Raw genomic sequence first — 15,589 nt, forward strand, 5'->3', positions numbered from 1 at the left:
ATGATATTTTGTTATAAATTTGTTGGATGTTAAATTCGTGGACCACTTAATGTAAAGTGATTACCGTCACCTGTAACGTGGTTATAGATGCGACGTCCTTTTAAGGTTAAAGTTTGCTAAGTAAATGGAGGAAGCTATGGAATCGACGAAGGAAACTTAGGTCTTCCGGCTCTCATTCAAAGCAGCTAGGAAAGTAGCTACTTTATGCCGATCTTCTGAAATAGGGGAGTCTTATCCGAGCTGCAGTAGCTAGATTATAGTGAGACTATAAGCCTTATTCTATTCGATATACCTTTCACTAGCTGAAATCAAAGAATAAAAATTTCAAAAAGAATATCATCTAGCAACATTTTCATTTGTCATAGTTCCCTTATATTTTTAATTTAATTGTATCATACCACTGGTAAGAAAGTAAATAAATTACATGTTCTGTATGTAGTATAAAATAATTAACGTGAAATTTAATATTACATTATGATGGAAATATGAATTTCGACAATATTATTGAAGCAAGGGACAAAATAATAAATAAGTAATTGGAAAATTGTATCGTAAATTTAATATACAATGAAAGTGCTCGCTGATATTTTGACACTAATAGAATTTATAAGAAACCTGTTAGTAGAAGGGAACAGGTGTCAAACAATCTTTTCATATTTGTCCCCATCGCACTCACAAACTGCTCCTCGTAAAAACTTACCACTTCATCGAGTGGGTTTCATAGAATAGCATGTGTTCGGCTATGTTCGTTTTACTTCGGCTCGGTTCGGGTCCTTTGGGCGGGCGGAAATTCAGTTTTCGAAGACACCGACAGCGGACTGACGTTACGTTGAACGTCTGTTAAAAAACTGTGTAAGATCGTTGAGCTTAAAATTTAAATTTATAAACAATAATTGTTTTTTGTGGAAAGTTTCCTAAACGTCATACAGAATATTTTATGTGTAATAAAGTGTATTAGAGTGTTATTTATACAGTTGTGAATCTAATTACTGATTTAAATTCGTCGGTAATGATGTTTGGGTGGTTTTATAGTAATAATAAAATAAGGTAAGATTTCTTTAAATTAATACATGTAAAATTATTATTTGCATTTAATTTATTCGTTTCATAAAAAAGGTGGTAACATTTAAATTCTAACTAGTATTTAATTCAAAGGTGTGCGTGCATATAAGTGATAAAATTTGCATGTGGCTTTGCATTTTGTAATAAAGGGTTCTAAGGGAGGAAACTACGAGAATTGAGGGCGAAGCCATAATATATTCATTGTGAGTTATCCACGTTAGTGGAACTTTACTAAGTTACAGAAACCCTTAAAAAAACTTCTGCGCCAACGGTACATAGTTGTTTATAACTTTGATTAATTCTTATTGTTTTAATAAATATGAATAAAAAGTTTTTAGACTGTACATTATTTTCTTTATTAAATACACATTTATTATAAAACATATTATATTATGAAGGCTATGATATGACTTAATATATAAAAAGAAAATGTTCAGTAAATGTTAAGTCAATCCTATTACTTCTAGAGATTCTTTAAGGAAAAGAAAATTTAAGATCTCTGAACAATCTTTTTCTCGTAACGCATACGAATAGTGATGTTTATATATTTTTACTTTTTAATGAAAATATATAAAATGTATATTATCACTTTATTTACTCTAATCCTTTAAAGGAAACATCAACGATATTTTGATTTAAAATTATATCACCTAGAATAACTCATACTTGATTTTGAATACTAAACTGAATCCAATTCATAATTGTCATAAATTAAGGCAATTCTTATAAATGAAAATTTATAAAAAAAAAATATTTTTCTCATAAAAATTTTTGTTACATTATAACACTTAATTAAAATATTTATACCATCCATAGCCTAATTAATGATGAAAGTTAATGCTAAAAATGGGAAATTTTCTTTGAAGTGTTTCTGTATACTTGTAGGATACGTTCTAAATTAATTTGCTTCCCGGTCGCGTTAAGGAAATATAATTGAAGAATCTGTATCTGGATTAAGTGAAAGCAATATTCTGGTATCACTAATTGGTACAAGCTAGATGAAAAGTGTAAAAATTCCAATCCACTTGATTGGATAGTATTAACTGAATCCAATCGTTCGCCCGAGCCAATTAGAGTATAAGCAAAAAAAGAATCCCTTGTTTATGTAATCTAAGCCATTGATGAAAATTCTGACATTTTAATTACTTTAAAACAATTTTGTTTACTGATAATATAATGTAAAGGCTTTTAGCTTTACGATAGAGTTAAAGTATTGATGCAATATTTATGTATCCAAAAGGTATCAGGCTTCTTGACTTATGCAATATTTTATTTAAATAAGTAAAAATAAATTTCATTTTTATTCTACAAATGAGACGGTTTAGATGACGTGCTTGGTAAATTTTAATATCGTCCGACCTTCACTTTTTTGCGATAAAGTATATACCAACTATTGTATTTTAAATCTGAAATTTCAATTACTGAAAACTTTTGTAAATATTATAAATTGTATCGAGTTTATTTAGTGCTTAGTTTCTATTTTACGCTAAACTCGGTACCGACTAAACTCAAGTAGCCAATTTAAGCTAAGTTTAACGATCTGTACCGACCAAGTCCGCAGCGAGCGAATAATAAGTTGTTACTTTCAGTCCTTGTGATTATTATATAGGATTACATATATGACTTATATATGTATATACATATTTAGATTGAGTCTAAATATTTGAAAATCACCAGACTTCTGTATAGCAAACGAATTTCCTAACTGCTAGTAATTGCTTAACTTGATATCCGCCATCCCGTCGTGTTTGCCTCCAAAACGTTCTGACTGACTCCATATTCAATTATCTTTATGGAGGGGTTGTAGAATCTGAAAATTACTTTCACCATAATTTATGTGAAAACCTTGAAAAGATAAGAGATATTACTTTAGTTTGTAAATCGAGATGTGCTCGCTACATCTTAATGTATAAAGTGCATGCAAATGCAATGGAATAAATTCAGGAAGACGCTACACTGAGTTTCATACCTGAACAAGAAACGCATTATACTCTTAGCGATGTAGAATAATTAAATGTAGCAATAGTAACTTTGCGGGCGTCGCGGCTTGTTGTCTCAGAGGATTTGCTGCGGATGCGTCTTAAAATAAATCATAAGTATTTAGGAGTTTAATTTTAACGAGAAAACCACAAATCGTAGTTTCTAACTTTATATTCCTGTTAAAATATAATGTGAAAGATTTTGGTAATTATGTTTTAACTGTCTGTTTAACTTACACGTTATGGTGGTTGTATTGACGTTGGAAAGAAAACCGTTAGTTTATTCCAGGCACGAACAATAAAAGATTGGGAAGTCAAAATAATAGTATGAAGTAAATGTGCGTATGAATATTTATTACTTCTCAAACTACCACAATACATTATTCCAAACAGACGTTCTTGAGGCTATAGTATATAGTACCTTCAGAAGAAAAATGGCATTCGCCTTAATTTTTCATGGAAAAACTTGGAAAATTTTGGTGAATAAGATGAATGCAAGCTACTAAGATATATATACAATGAGAACATAAACCCTAAAGTACCAGAATAAGATTCAACGAGAAATGTCGTAAAAAAAAATTGAAATAATTCTAAACATTCCATAAGAATCGAAAAATCTACATTAAAAATCGTTGTATATTAGTTTTGAAAAAGATTTCATGTATGCAATATGTATTAACTACACGTATATTAATTACACGCAAAACTACATCATAGTAGAGACATTTAATTGGTAAATTGCCACCATAAAATTATTAGCCGGTCACAAAACGTTGCAGCGTATTCAAATTATCAGAAATTCAATACAATTCCCACGTATGTGTTGAACTTGTTCAATTGTTCAGACCACGTATATTTATTGTGACGCTTTGTTCATCGAATTTCGACAATTTAATTAAGGGACGAAAAACATTGTTGGCTCCATTTAGCTCATTTATAACAAGTACAGAATTATTACAAATTAAGTTCTCCAATGCGGACTCACATCACACAAAGGCTAAAATGGTTATTGAGTTTAATTATTAATTGTAAGTCCCTTTGATATAAATGCCTCGTTAAAAACTGAGTACTCGCATTACTTAAGAGGACTTGGATCGTAAAATGATATATATTATGTTAGTTGTATTATAATTTTTACGATAATCAATTAAAAGTAAAAGGAAAATTAACGTGTAAATGTAAACATTTTAATTTTCGAATAAAAAATATATTTGATTTATGTATCGAATAAAACCGTTCAAAACCCGGTTACATATCACTTAAAAATATATATTTCTACACAATACTCATCAAAGATAATAGAATATCCATTTATTCACATTATGGAATCGTTGAAAAAGCTTTTTGAATGTCAATATCACTGTAACAAAAGTTCTCATGTCAGAATAGATACAGGTTTAATATGACGTTTTTTTTTTTCTTTTGTAAAAATGTTACATTAAATTGTAGCGTAATATAAGAATAAAGGTATACATAGTTTATTTGAATATAATGAGAATTAGAATCACGATTTGCAACAATGCTTATTACAATTTTAGAATTGAATTGAATTTATTTTTATCATTTTTAACAATAGGTATATGAAATAGTAAATTTTCGTGGCAAGAACATTTAAATTCTTTAAACGAATGTCGAAATGCCGTGTCATTCAAGTGACACGTCGCTTTCAGGACGGCTGCTAACTAGAAACTTTTCTGTCCCGAATACAGTTCGTATATGAAAATATTTTAGAATTGTAATAACTTTTATTCGAACCAAATACGTTACAAGTTTATTTTAATAGAACATTTTGTAAATAAGTTCAGGACTCGTTAAATATTGTTGTTTGGGAGTAGTTTAGAAAACTGGATCGTCCGTTAAAAGTAATAAAGGTAACAAGTCAACACCTATATAAAAGTTTGTGAATGCGTGAAGATCCGACGTAAAATATACGGAATATCTTAGTATCATATATAACTTAAGAGGTGTGCAATGACATCGATATCTCATGGCACACTTCAATGCCTTAATGGTGTTTTGCACTTACTTTACGAGATTTATGGTTGCTATGTTATTTTATGTGACATCATAAAATCAGCTTTATGTACAACTTTGCTTAAAAGGACAACAAATTAACAAATGACTAATAGCTTTTTCGTTCTTCACAATTTGCTTTATATAATTCTAATTTATTCCTGCATTGTTTGTGTGTGTTCCTTTGTGGTAAGCAACGATAACATCCCCACTAAAACAAATCAGGAATAATAGAGAACAATTTTATTCCATAAACATTTAAATTGGAGCAAATCACAGGAGACAATTGGTTTCATTACGATGTAACGTGATATTTGAATAGAACAATTATAAAAAGGCATATTGATATCGAATTTGGGACCAATTAAGGAAACTGAATGTGATTCGTTATAAAATATATTTCACAGTGTAGTTCAATGGCTTGTTATCTGAAAGTACCTTGGCAGTTCGTTATCCACTAAAAGGCTTAACGTAACTAACCGAGTCGACCACTGCGTAACAGTTCATGCATCTATGAGTTGATGCGATGTTATATAATATAAATATGATGTCATTTACTTACGTAGTTTCTATAACAAATATTGACGTTTCGAGAACGTATTGATAAACATTATTGTTTATATGTTCGCATAATTAATAAAAAATATTGTTCTCATTATGAAGATTTTTGAACTGTTAGAAAGTATATGTTGTATTTATTTTAATATAATATGTTTAAATTAATCTTCCTATGTTGAGATTCTTAAATTAAATGTTCTCTGTTTATATTTGGATTTTATTTTAAAATCGTATAAATGTATAAAGAATAAACTAACTGAAATTTCTTTAACAAAATCATCATATACATTATATAATGGTTATTTTTCCTTTTTTCTTATTGGCACTGGTCTTGTTTAACCTTATAATAACAACGATCACTAGTTACGTATAAAAACAATATGTTTCAGAATTTAACTGGACCAAACAGACCGGCAGATTGACAATAAAATATAGAATGGTATTTTTGCTTTACCTGTCACATATATACGTCATGCGCTATAAAATAGCTATTTCGTTTCAAGGAACGAATGAACAATTTAATTTATTTTTATGTTTACTTGTGGGATTTGTTTGAAACACCGTTTCTGTATTCTTTAGATTCATGTCAACGTCTGGGCTGGGTGTATTCAAAGAGAAAGACGGGACAAGTTGTTAACAAGTTAGTTTTTAACTCGCTAGTTTTCCTTGAGAACACCGTTCTGGTCCTCATGTTACTGCAAGCCATGTGACATTGTGGACATAAGTAGGTCTTCGCGTCTATTACTTTCTTACTTGTGCTTCTGTGCTTTTTCAATATCGGAAACTATAAAAAAGAATCAATTAATACAAAGATAAAATACAATGAAGTTAATGATAAAACAATTTGTTTTTCGATCATACCAATGAAATGGATAAATATTTTGTTTTTTAATATTCAATTATAAAAAAATTATACGGTTGAAGAATATTTATTACTACTTTTGATCTTCCAATGTCATTACGGGGTTCAGTTACTGGCTATTTTTATCGGGTTTTATTTCGTTACGCTCGTTATAAGTTAATTTCCACTTTTTCCATGAACCCCGAAAGAAAATTAACAGGACGCACACTTTAAATTTAATTTTCTTTTGTATTTCACTACGGGGGTGTGGATAACATCGTTAGCTTATTATTGTCGGTATTCTAGCTAAATAATTTTCAATTTCAATCGCTATACATACATATGTTCAAATGGATATGAATAAATAATTACAAATTTAAAATTATTATGCTGTTTAAAGAGTCACTGCAAATTTCTAAGTCCAGACTTAAATTAGAAAATGCACTGGTTAAACTTGACAAATTTACATATGTGAAATTTTAACTGTCATAGCACCTTAATTGAACTGTACAGTTATCGCTATTTTAGCAAATTATTCTTTAACATATTTTAATAGATTCTCTTCTAGAAAGAGCACTATAAAGTGACTGTTATCTGTGTCAAGTTGTTACCGCTTCATTTATTTTAAATAGAAAGTTAAGAATTTTACCGGTACGGCCAAACATGGACGTTACTTTGTTTGCGTCAATCGAGGACCTTTAATTAAACTAATTGCTTTCTGAGACGTCAATGCAATCTTCTCCTTGCCAATCTGTAAATGTAGATATTGTTTTAAATGTCATTTATATCAATTGATATATTATTTTCTATGATTTTATCATTACATTTAATGTAAAAAAAAGTCTTATATACCTTTTTAGTTTCCTCTAAGTTTTCTTTTTAAACACTATGATATGTGTAAGCAAGAATCCCTGTTTATAAATAAAGTATCTTTAGTTTAAACTTTTGCAAATAACCTATTTTTTAAATAATGATATAATTTAAAATTAATGATTGTCAAAACGTGTTTTTATAAGTTTCATACTTTATCTGCTAATTGACCCAATAGTAGTTATGTTTTAATAAGATATTTTGTAGAACCAAATGCTCAATACATTAAGTTTATAAGAATTTTGGTATAACAGATATCAAGTTAATTTCAATATAAATGTTCATTCCAATAATAATAAGTGCTTTCTATGCTACTTACGTTTCAGCATTACTGTCATATATGTTTTAAAATACTACTAGCAACTATTAATTGCTTGATAATGAGGGTAAATTTAACATAGCTTGACAATAAAATTTTATAGTCACTAATGCTATCTAAGTCTTTCGTGTGTACTAGGTTTTTATAGTTAATTCAAATATTTTATTATTTGATATTTTGACTACTTTGCAGTGACTTATTAATTATTATTAATTGTTATAGTTGTTGTCATTTGTAATACTCAGTTTTTTTCATTTGTGCATTCAACGGTAATTATGTCCTTAGGTGTAGTATGGGAAAGGACATCGGAGTTTCCTAAACATCTCAGATGTTAGACAATTGCCAGCCATTGTAAATATTATTTCATATTTCAATAGCCTTGCGGAATCTTGGCTTATTTTGTGGTTTCTCTAAACGATTTGTATTTACACGTCTGTATTTACGCATGTTTCGATTGGACCGAGGTTTGTCATACATTGGACAAACGAAGATAAGCTAAGGTACGAGGGTTACCGAACATAGCTTACATATTAAAGATAGGCGTGTGTCGAATTTAGCAGTCCGTGAACATACTGGACTGGCCAAGCCACTCTATTTGGTTTATCAAACCACTGATCCACACTCGTTTAGACACACATAAAACGTAATATTGCATTTCTATATAATGCTAATAATATTATATGGCTAATAAAAAAATATTAATGAAACTAAATATTTTTCTACAAAGTTTTTTGTTACTCTTGTAGAATCAAATATATTTATTCGGACATGAAATGAAAAGTAGGTCGCATTGCCTTGGAGTAACCACATTTCACCTGAATGAACCTTATTCTTCTATATTTACACAGTTTACAGAGTCTCCGTTTTGGTTTGAAGTTTATTTTCAAGCAAACTAAATTGTGTGACATATTTTAAATCAGAAGATTTATTTTATTGTGTTTGTTAATTCTGCTTTTAAAAGTAATTCATTGAATTTCTATTCAGTTTCTTTTACTAATACTGGTAAATAAAATGATAAGTAATAAGTATGGAAGGTTCGGAATGTTGTCTTTGTATAAAAACATGGAAGCTGATCGCGTGACGACGATAACTTTTATAGCAATTGTGTAAAGCATTGTTTAAGGTAACACTTATTCTAGCCTAAAATTATTCATCTCAAAGCAATCACGCTCGTCCTAAGTGGATTCAAGCAAAATAATGCACATATATAATCAATGTACTGAATTATTGATACGGGACAAATTCCGCCTCAGCAAACGCAGGTGATGTCGGATTAAATGAACTTATATGATATCCATATATAGGACTGACTTGTTACTATTTGTACCAAGGTATTAGATTTGTAGACACGCTTTTGAATCGTAAATGATGACTCCAACTATACAGTCAACCGTCTCATTATTTACAAATGTGGTGAAAAAAATCCAAGGAAAGAGGCCGATTGTGTCTTTTTTATTTTGACCGGAATAAATATGTTATAGCCTGAATAAAAGTAATGAAGTCCTCTATAATGAAGCCAGTTACGATATCGTTAAACAACCTAGCCGAAGATCTTAAATTTCTAAATTTTTAAATCTTTTTATACGTATCGCATAACAGTAAGACAAACATACAATTATATTTATTTGCTGGTGATAAATTAAAAATCTTATTCCCACATATTATTAATTGAATTAAAGAATACTTATTCATTGATTTCTTTTTTCTGCAACAAAAAGGAAAAGAGGTATGAAGGGAACCTAATAAACTTTTCAATAAACATCTTAAACTGCAGTTTTATTTAAGATAGGCTTTATTCTACGTAATGAATTATTTAGACCTCATTTAGACCTATTTTGCCTTTTATAAATCGATATATTGTAATTGAATTTTGTAATTGAATAAAAATTTTAAAACAATTTATTTCACAGTTCTGAAGCTAAAGCATTAATTTTCTCAAAAGCTATTGATGCGAACTTATCTGAATTGAGATCATCGAGCCAGTCATTTATATCTTTGTATTTTTATTTGACAGGAAAAAAAATTAAGTATAGATGTATTCTTTTTTGAGATATCCCTTTTTTAAACTCTCAATTCAAAATAATAAAAACACAATTATAACAATTATTAATTTTATTTTATTTGAAAATAAAATTTTAGCTACAAGTTTCCAATAGAAAAATTGTTGTAATATTCTCATTGTAATGCAGTATTCTTGATGCAATAATGATGCTTCAGAAGTGCAAGTATTCTTTTATAATCTGTCCAGGTAATCATTCTTAAGAACTTATTCACCGTTATTGTTTTTGAATGTTACAGTAATCAACAAAAGGCTGTTAATTTACTTTATGTAAAGAACACAAAGTGATCATTTGCAGCCGCATCCTTTCGTAACGAGCTTTTTAAAACCCTTTCCACTATTCTGTTATATATTTCAATCTTAATGATCGTCCGCTTTTCATCTCCCAATATTGGATTTGTCAAAAACTGTCGGATCCGCATGTCAATCTGAATAAGAAGTTGATAAAATTGTTTGTACATTAATTAAAATCTAAGGTGGTCTTGATGAGGTAAAGTTGTAAAGTCTTCAAAAACATTTATTCGACACCCTGAGAGAGAACTAGACGTCAGGATCCGATGCAAAACAATGAAAAAGTAAACGCCAGCCCATGGTCTAGCACCTTTACCGAACGGATTTAAATGTTCTTTATTTGGTGCCTCGTGCTTCTGTATGTTTTACATTTTCATCTCACCTGAGCGCTGAATTGAATTTAAGGGAAAAATGATGAGTTCTCGCTCTCTAAAATTACATAGGCACTAACGGATTATATTGCAATGGAAGCAGGTTAAATAACATATTCTTATTTTGCACAATATCCTGCTCTGAAATGAAAAATCGGGTACATTCGTGAATAGGTTGTTATCGGATTTTATATATTCTATAAATCTTTTATAAAAGTTTTCATATTTTTAATCCCCTACGCAAAAGGAGGAGTGTTATTTGCTCATTGATGCTGTGTGCGTGTGCGTGTGTGTATAAGTAAGTATCTGTTCGTGTGAGAGTATCAGCTGTTTTCCAAAATGATGGAAGGCATTTTTTGGCGTATGATTACTCGATTAAAAGCTTCATGCATGCTAATAGGATCATTAAATGACATTAAATGCGTAGTTTTTTTTTAAACATAATAATATTTTTTGTTCTTACCAGTTTTCATCAGTATAATTATTTATCTCTTTATTAGTTCTATTATTAATAATATTTTTATAATGTCAAGATTTTTTTATTTTGGTTCCGTCTGAATAGTACTATACGTTTGTATTATTTTTATTAAAAAATTGTTTTATTTATACACGTTTATTCTTTTCATTAATTTTTGTTAATTGTTCAGGCTCATGGGTAATTCTTTTACCACAAAGAATCTGCACAGTGTTTTTCTAGTAATAAGAAAATATTTATGATCTAATCTGGATAGCATGTCCTGATTCCAATTTATCAAGTCATTATCGTAAACTATAGAGCATTTGATACCGCTTTGTTTTAAGTCTGCTTTACAATGCAGACATATTTTTAACAACCATTTTAAAACTCTCATAAAAGATCTATCTTAATTGAAGTTTCATGAATTCTATGAAACCTGGTTCCGGTAACGAAACAAAGGACATTTTAAACGCTGTCAATATTATTACTAAGTACGAGTTTTACAAATTACAAATTTTTATACGTCAAAGATTAAGTACTTATTTAATGACGTATTTGTTATTGTACACACACACACACACACACACACACACACACACACTTACGAATCATGTACACTAAGTTAAATAAAATACATTATAGTTTAGTAAATTTTTTGTTCCTAACTTCGTGTGCTTTCGGAATGCTTGTCAGAGAGCAATGCATAATGTGTAAAAACAATTGATATGGTAACTAATAGTGGCACAATCTGTGTTTGTCACGTAACTTCTTGTAAATTACCACAAACATAGCCCTACGGAGACTACACAAGATTCGGGTAAATTATAGCCTGTCTTATTATGGTCTATATGTCCATATATCCCCATATCCATACATTTTTACACCCATACATCCGTACACGCTTACATTCATACACCCGTAAATCCGTACACCCTTACACTCGTACATCTGTATTTCTGTAAATATGTACATGCATCCTCACAAACTTTCGCATTTATAATAATAGCAGGATATATCTGGTAGTATTTATTTTAGATCTTGTTAATCAATACATATTATAAAACAAAGTCCCTCGCCGCGTCTGTCTGTCTGTCTAAAACTGCTGCTCCGATTATCAAACAGATATCACCACTCGATAACGTGATTTTCGAGGAAGGTTTAGTATTAATTTATTATTTTCTTTATTTACTTGAGTGTTCATTAACAATATTTGTTGTAGATGTCGGGAAAACATGAGCCGTCTGAGAGATTTTAACGAAAATGCTGCCTTAACTCTTTAAGATATGACAAAATAATATATGGTGGAATTGTGTATCTTATATAGGTCTACAGGAAAATCCCCGGTGGCATATGTATAACTTAAGGATAACATATTATATTCAATTTACAACTTTTAAAAGTTGGCATTTATTCGTTCAATTGACTTAGTTTTCAAGTCTACATCAGTATCTGTAAATTACTTTTTTAAATCATTTAAATCAATAAAATTATAAGTTTAATAATTCTCAAAATAAAATAGGCTATTTTATATCTTTTGTAGAGTCCGTACGAAGCCGGGGCTGGTTCCTAGTTTGATTATGAAACTAAGAAAATCAAGGCAGTATTCATGAACTTATAAACCAGTATTACAACATTTCTAGAAACACATGATCGAATGATCTTCCGGTGAACTAATAGAAATTTCAATTTCAAAAATATGTTAAATTGTACGTGTTTCTTTAAATTATATGAATCGTTACGAAATGTTATTTTATTGAGTTTTAAAATGTTGTATGCATGTGCATGTGCTTGATGGTGCAGTGTTATTGAACACTGACCATATTTGAGCGATTTTTTTTTTTATTGCTAATGAAATAAACTCAATATTTATCTATTAATATAAACAAAATTATGACACAAAATATTAATTTTCTTAGATTACAGCAAGTTTTTCTCTTATCAAACATCCGTATAAAAGTATGTTTTTAATTATCTGCGTACCTTAACTATTGTACTTGAAGAACTTAGAAGTCCTTAGTAATAAAAAACAAAATTAACAAGAATAGATTTATTATCTAAAAAAGTCACTTGTAGCTTTTTGATGCAGTTTACTTGCATTTTCTGTTAAAAAGCCTTCCGTGAGCTCTAATTCTGTTTGTTGGATGTAATTATAAGTTTCAGCGATACTCTATATGTATCCCCGACTTACTTTCTACTAGCATTTTATTTTTAATGAAGCGCGCTACTGAAATGTGAAAGAGATATTTTTTTTATGTCATTGACGATAAAGGTAAAAGACTTTTAATCTATTCCTACAGTACCTGCCTTCAAAGCAGATGGCAAGTCAAGCGAAGATAAAGCCGAGTCTTGTTAACATTTTTTAGTTCCCTTTAGTTAAAAACTTCGCTTTACGATTAAAATATTCTAGCTTATATAAAACCTTGATAAGTGGTGCAGTGGTATTCAATTTATCACATATTCTTAAAGTCGCTGGTGTAAAACGGAGCTTGTGGATGATTTTAGTTTTAATTAACGTTCTCGAACATGTGTCTCACAAACGGCAGTAAACAAAGTTGTAAAAGATTGCTGCTGTAAGAATAGTTGACCGTTATTAGTCTGAGAGATGTTGAGATGTCATTACGGCTTTCTTTGTGTTATATTAGAGTGGGAGAACAAACGCGTGTCCAAAGAGTGACGACAGGAACAACTGTTTTGATAGGACAAAAGCCGAAACTGGGCCGGGATATCTCGGCTTCCATATTTGTTTTCATATTTATAACGAAAAACTTTGGTGCATATTTCTTCAAATACATATGTAGTATTATAATTTCAAAATTGTTGATTGTTTTAGCTTGAAATAATAGCTTTAAAGATAATTTGTTCACAAGAATATTAGAATTTAATTATAAATACAAAATTTTCAATATAAGAGAGACTTGGTGCATCTTTTCTTGACGCTAAAGGACGTGACAAAATAAATTACCTACTTTGTCGATACATTTTCCTGAAAAAACTGATGTAGGATGAACATAAAAGTTTCATTCTCAAAATGGAGGATTCCTTTATTCTTAATACACCTATCTAGTTTTATAAACAACTGCTACGTATGGCAATAAAAAGCAGACTGTATAAATTTCACTGTATTCCAATTTTTGTAGAGCGGCCACATGTTGCCAACAAATGCTATTGTATTTTTTGGCAACGTGCATATGCGTACTCACGATTGAGATATTTCCATGCGGTTCTAATTTTCGTAACGGTTCCGTAAAATAATACATATCTTTATATGTACGTTTAACTTTAAATTCCACATTATGTCTGAAACATATCCGGTTATACTTTTAGTTTGTCTATTGTGTGAGTGTATGTGTGTTTTATGTGTTGTGATTAAGGAAGATAAAATTTGTTTTACGCAAATACAGCGCAAAAATATACGTTTAATAACTTATTATTTAGCCTGAAGTAAGCATGTGTGGATATAATTTCGTCTAAAATTTGTCTTCAATTTGGAAACAGGTCAACGAAACGGTGAGTTTGTACATCGTTAGATGTACATATATATCAATGTCCTTGATATATAAATACATATAAAGCAAGACATTGACTGTTCATTAAAGATTATTTATTTTTTTACTGTTCTAAACCCAGAGTGAATTAGTAAGACTTATTAGGAAAAAATAAACTTGTAAGTAACATAAAGCATTATTGAACGCAGTAAAAAGTATTTTGAAGCACTTTTTTACAAAAGACGATCTTACCAAAAGGTTTGCATTTGATTTATGTTTCCATGTCATACCTATTGTTTCAAATATTGGCAAACCAAGCACGTTTTAGTTATACGTGTAGCGAATGGATATCGTATATTTTCAATATTTTTTTCTCATAAAACAAACGAAATACGACTGGGATATTGATTATTCTAATGAAAGTGGTCTATATAGTTGAGTAATGATTATTTTCTTAATTCAATATCATAGATGACCCTCATATAATATGTCTTTGGGATGACAGTCAAACCACCTAATTGGGGTTTAGGTATTCAGTGGACTGAATATAAATGATTAGGCACAGAATTAATAGTTTTGAAAGGTCCCTTTGATAGGTTCTCTATATTCCTGGAGCGTCCGATCGAACAAGTAACTTAATTTGTAATCATCAATCAACGGAACAATCTAAGACTCAAGCTTCTGATTTGCTTTGATCTTAATTACTTTACTTTTAACTGCTTGCAAGTAACTAATAAATATATTTTGTAACAAAAAAAGGAACAGAAAAATAGGGACCTCTTCTTAGGTATGTATCCCCTTTAATGTACCTGTTATTTTAAAATTAAAATACTCTATTTTCAGAGTAAGAAATCATAAGTGATAAAAGGTTATTTCAGTAGCATATAGAAGTAATTTAAAATTATTGATTTTTACTAGTATTTAGCAAAACTTATTAAAACACCTTCTAAAATTAGAAACTATATTTTTGAACAAGTGATATCTATAGTATCTTATTTAATCCATGGTCACTTTATGAAATCAATTGCTATAAAGAAAGGGTCAAAATTTCATTTCATACAAATATCTTATAGATATAAAAGTGAAATAATTTTATTTAAAATTCAACTTTCTCATGTTTTTTCTATTGGAGTATATAAATCATTTACTTCACTAAATGAGTTCGGAATATGAAACCATTTCTGTTTTTTTTATTCTAAAACCGAGTGAATTGTTAAATATTGCATAGCTTCCTCAAATGTCGAATGGTTACTGAATATTTGTACGTAACTTAATTTATTTACA

General features: G+C 29.6%; 1 protein-coding gene across 2 annotated transcripts in view; it reads left to right on the top strand.

Moving 5' to 3' along the window:
* The first annotated feature begins 936 nt into the window (after positions 1 to 936).
* The window catches only part of LOC116768570 (leucine-rich repeat and fibronectin type III domain-containing protein 1-like protein), a 28,715-nt gene continuing 14,062 nt past the window's right edge, over positions 937 to 15,589 (top strand). For both annotated transcript variants that reach the window (XM_032659312.2, XM_061527017.1), the window contains exon 1: positions 937 to 1,047. The gene's annotated coding sequence lies outside the window, so the exon portion shown is untranslated. The remainder of the gene's footprint in view (positions 1,048 to 15,589) is intronic.

The sequence above is a fragment of the Danaus plexippus genome, chromosome 4, assembly GCF_018135715.1.
Source record: "Danaus plexippus chromosome 4, MEX_DaPlex, whole genome shotgun sequence".
In the NCBI taxonomy this organism is placed as follows: domain Eukaryota; kingdom Metazoa; phylum Arthropoda; class Insecta; order Lepidoptera; family Nymphalidae; genus Danaus; species Danaus plexippus.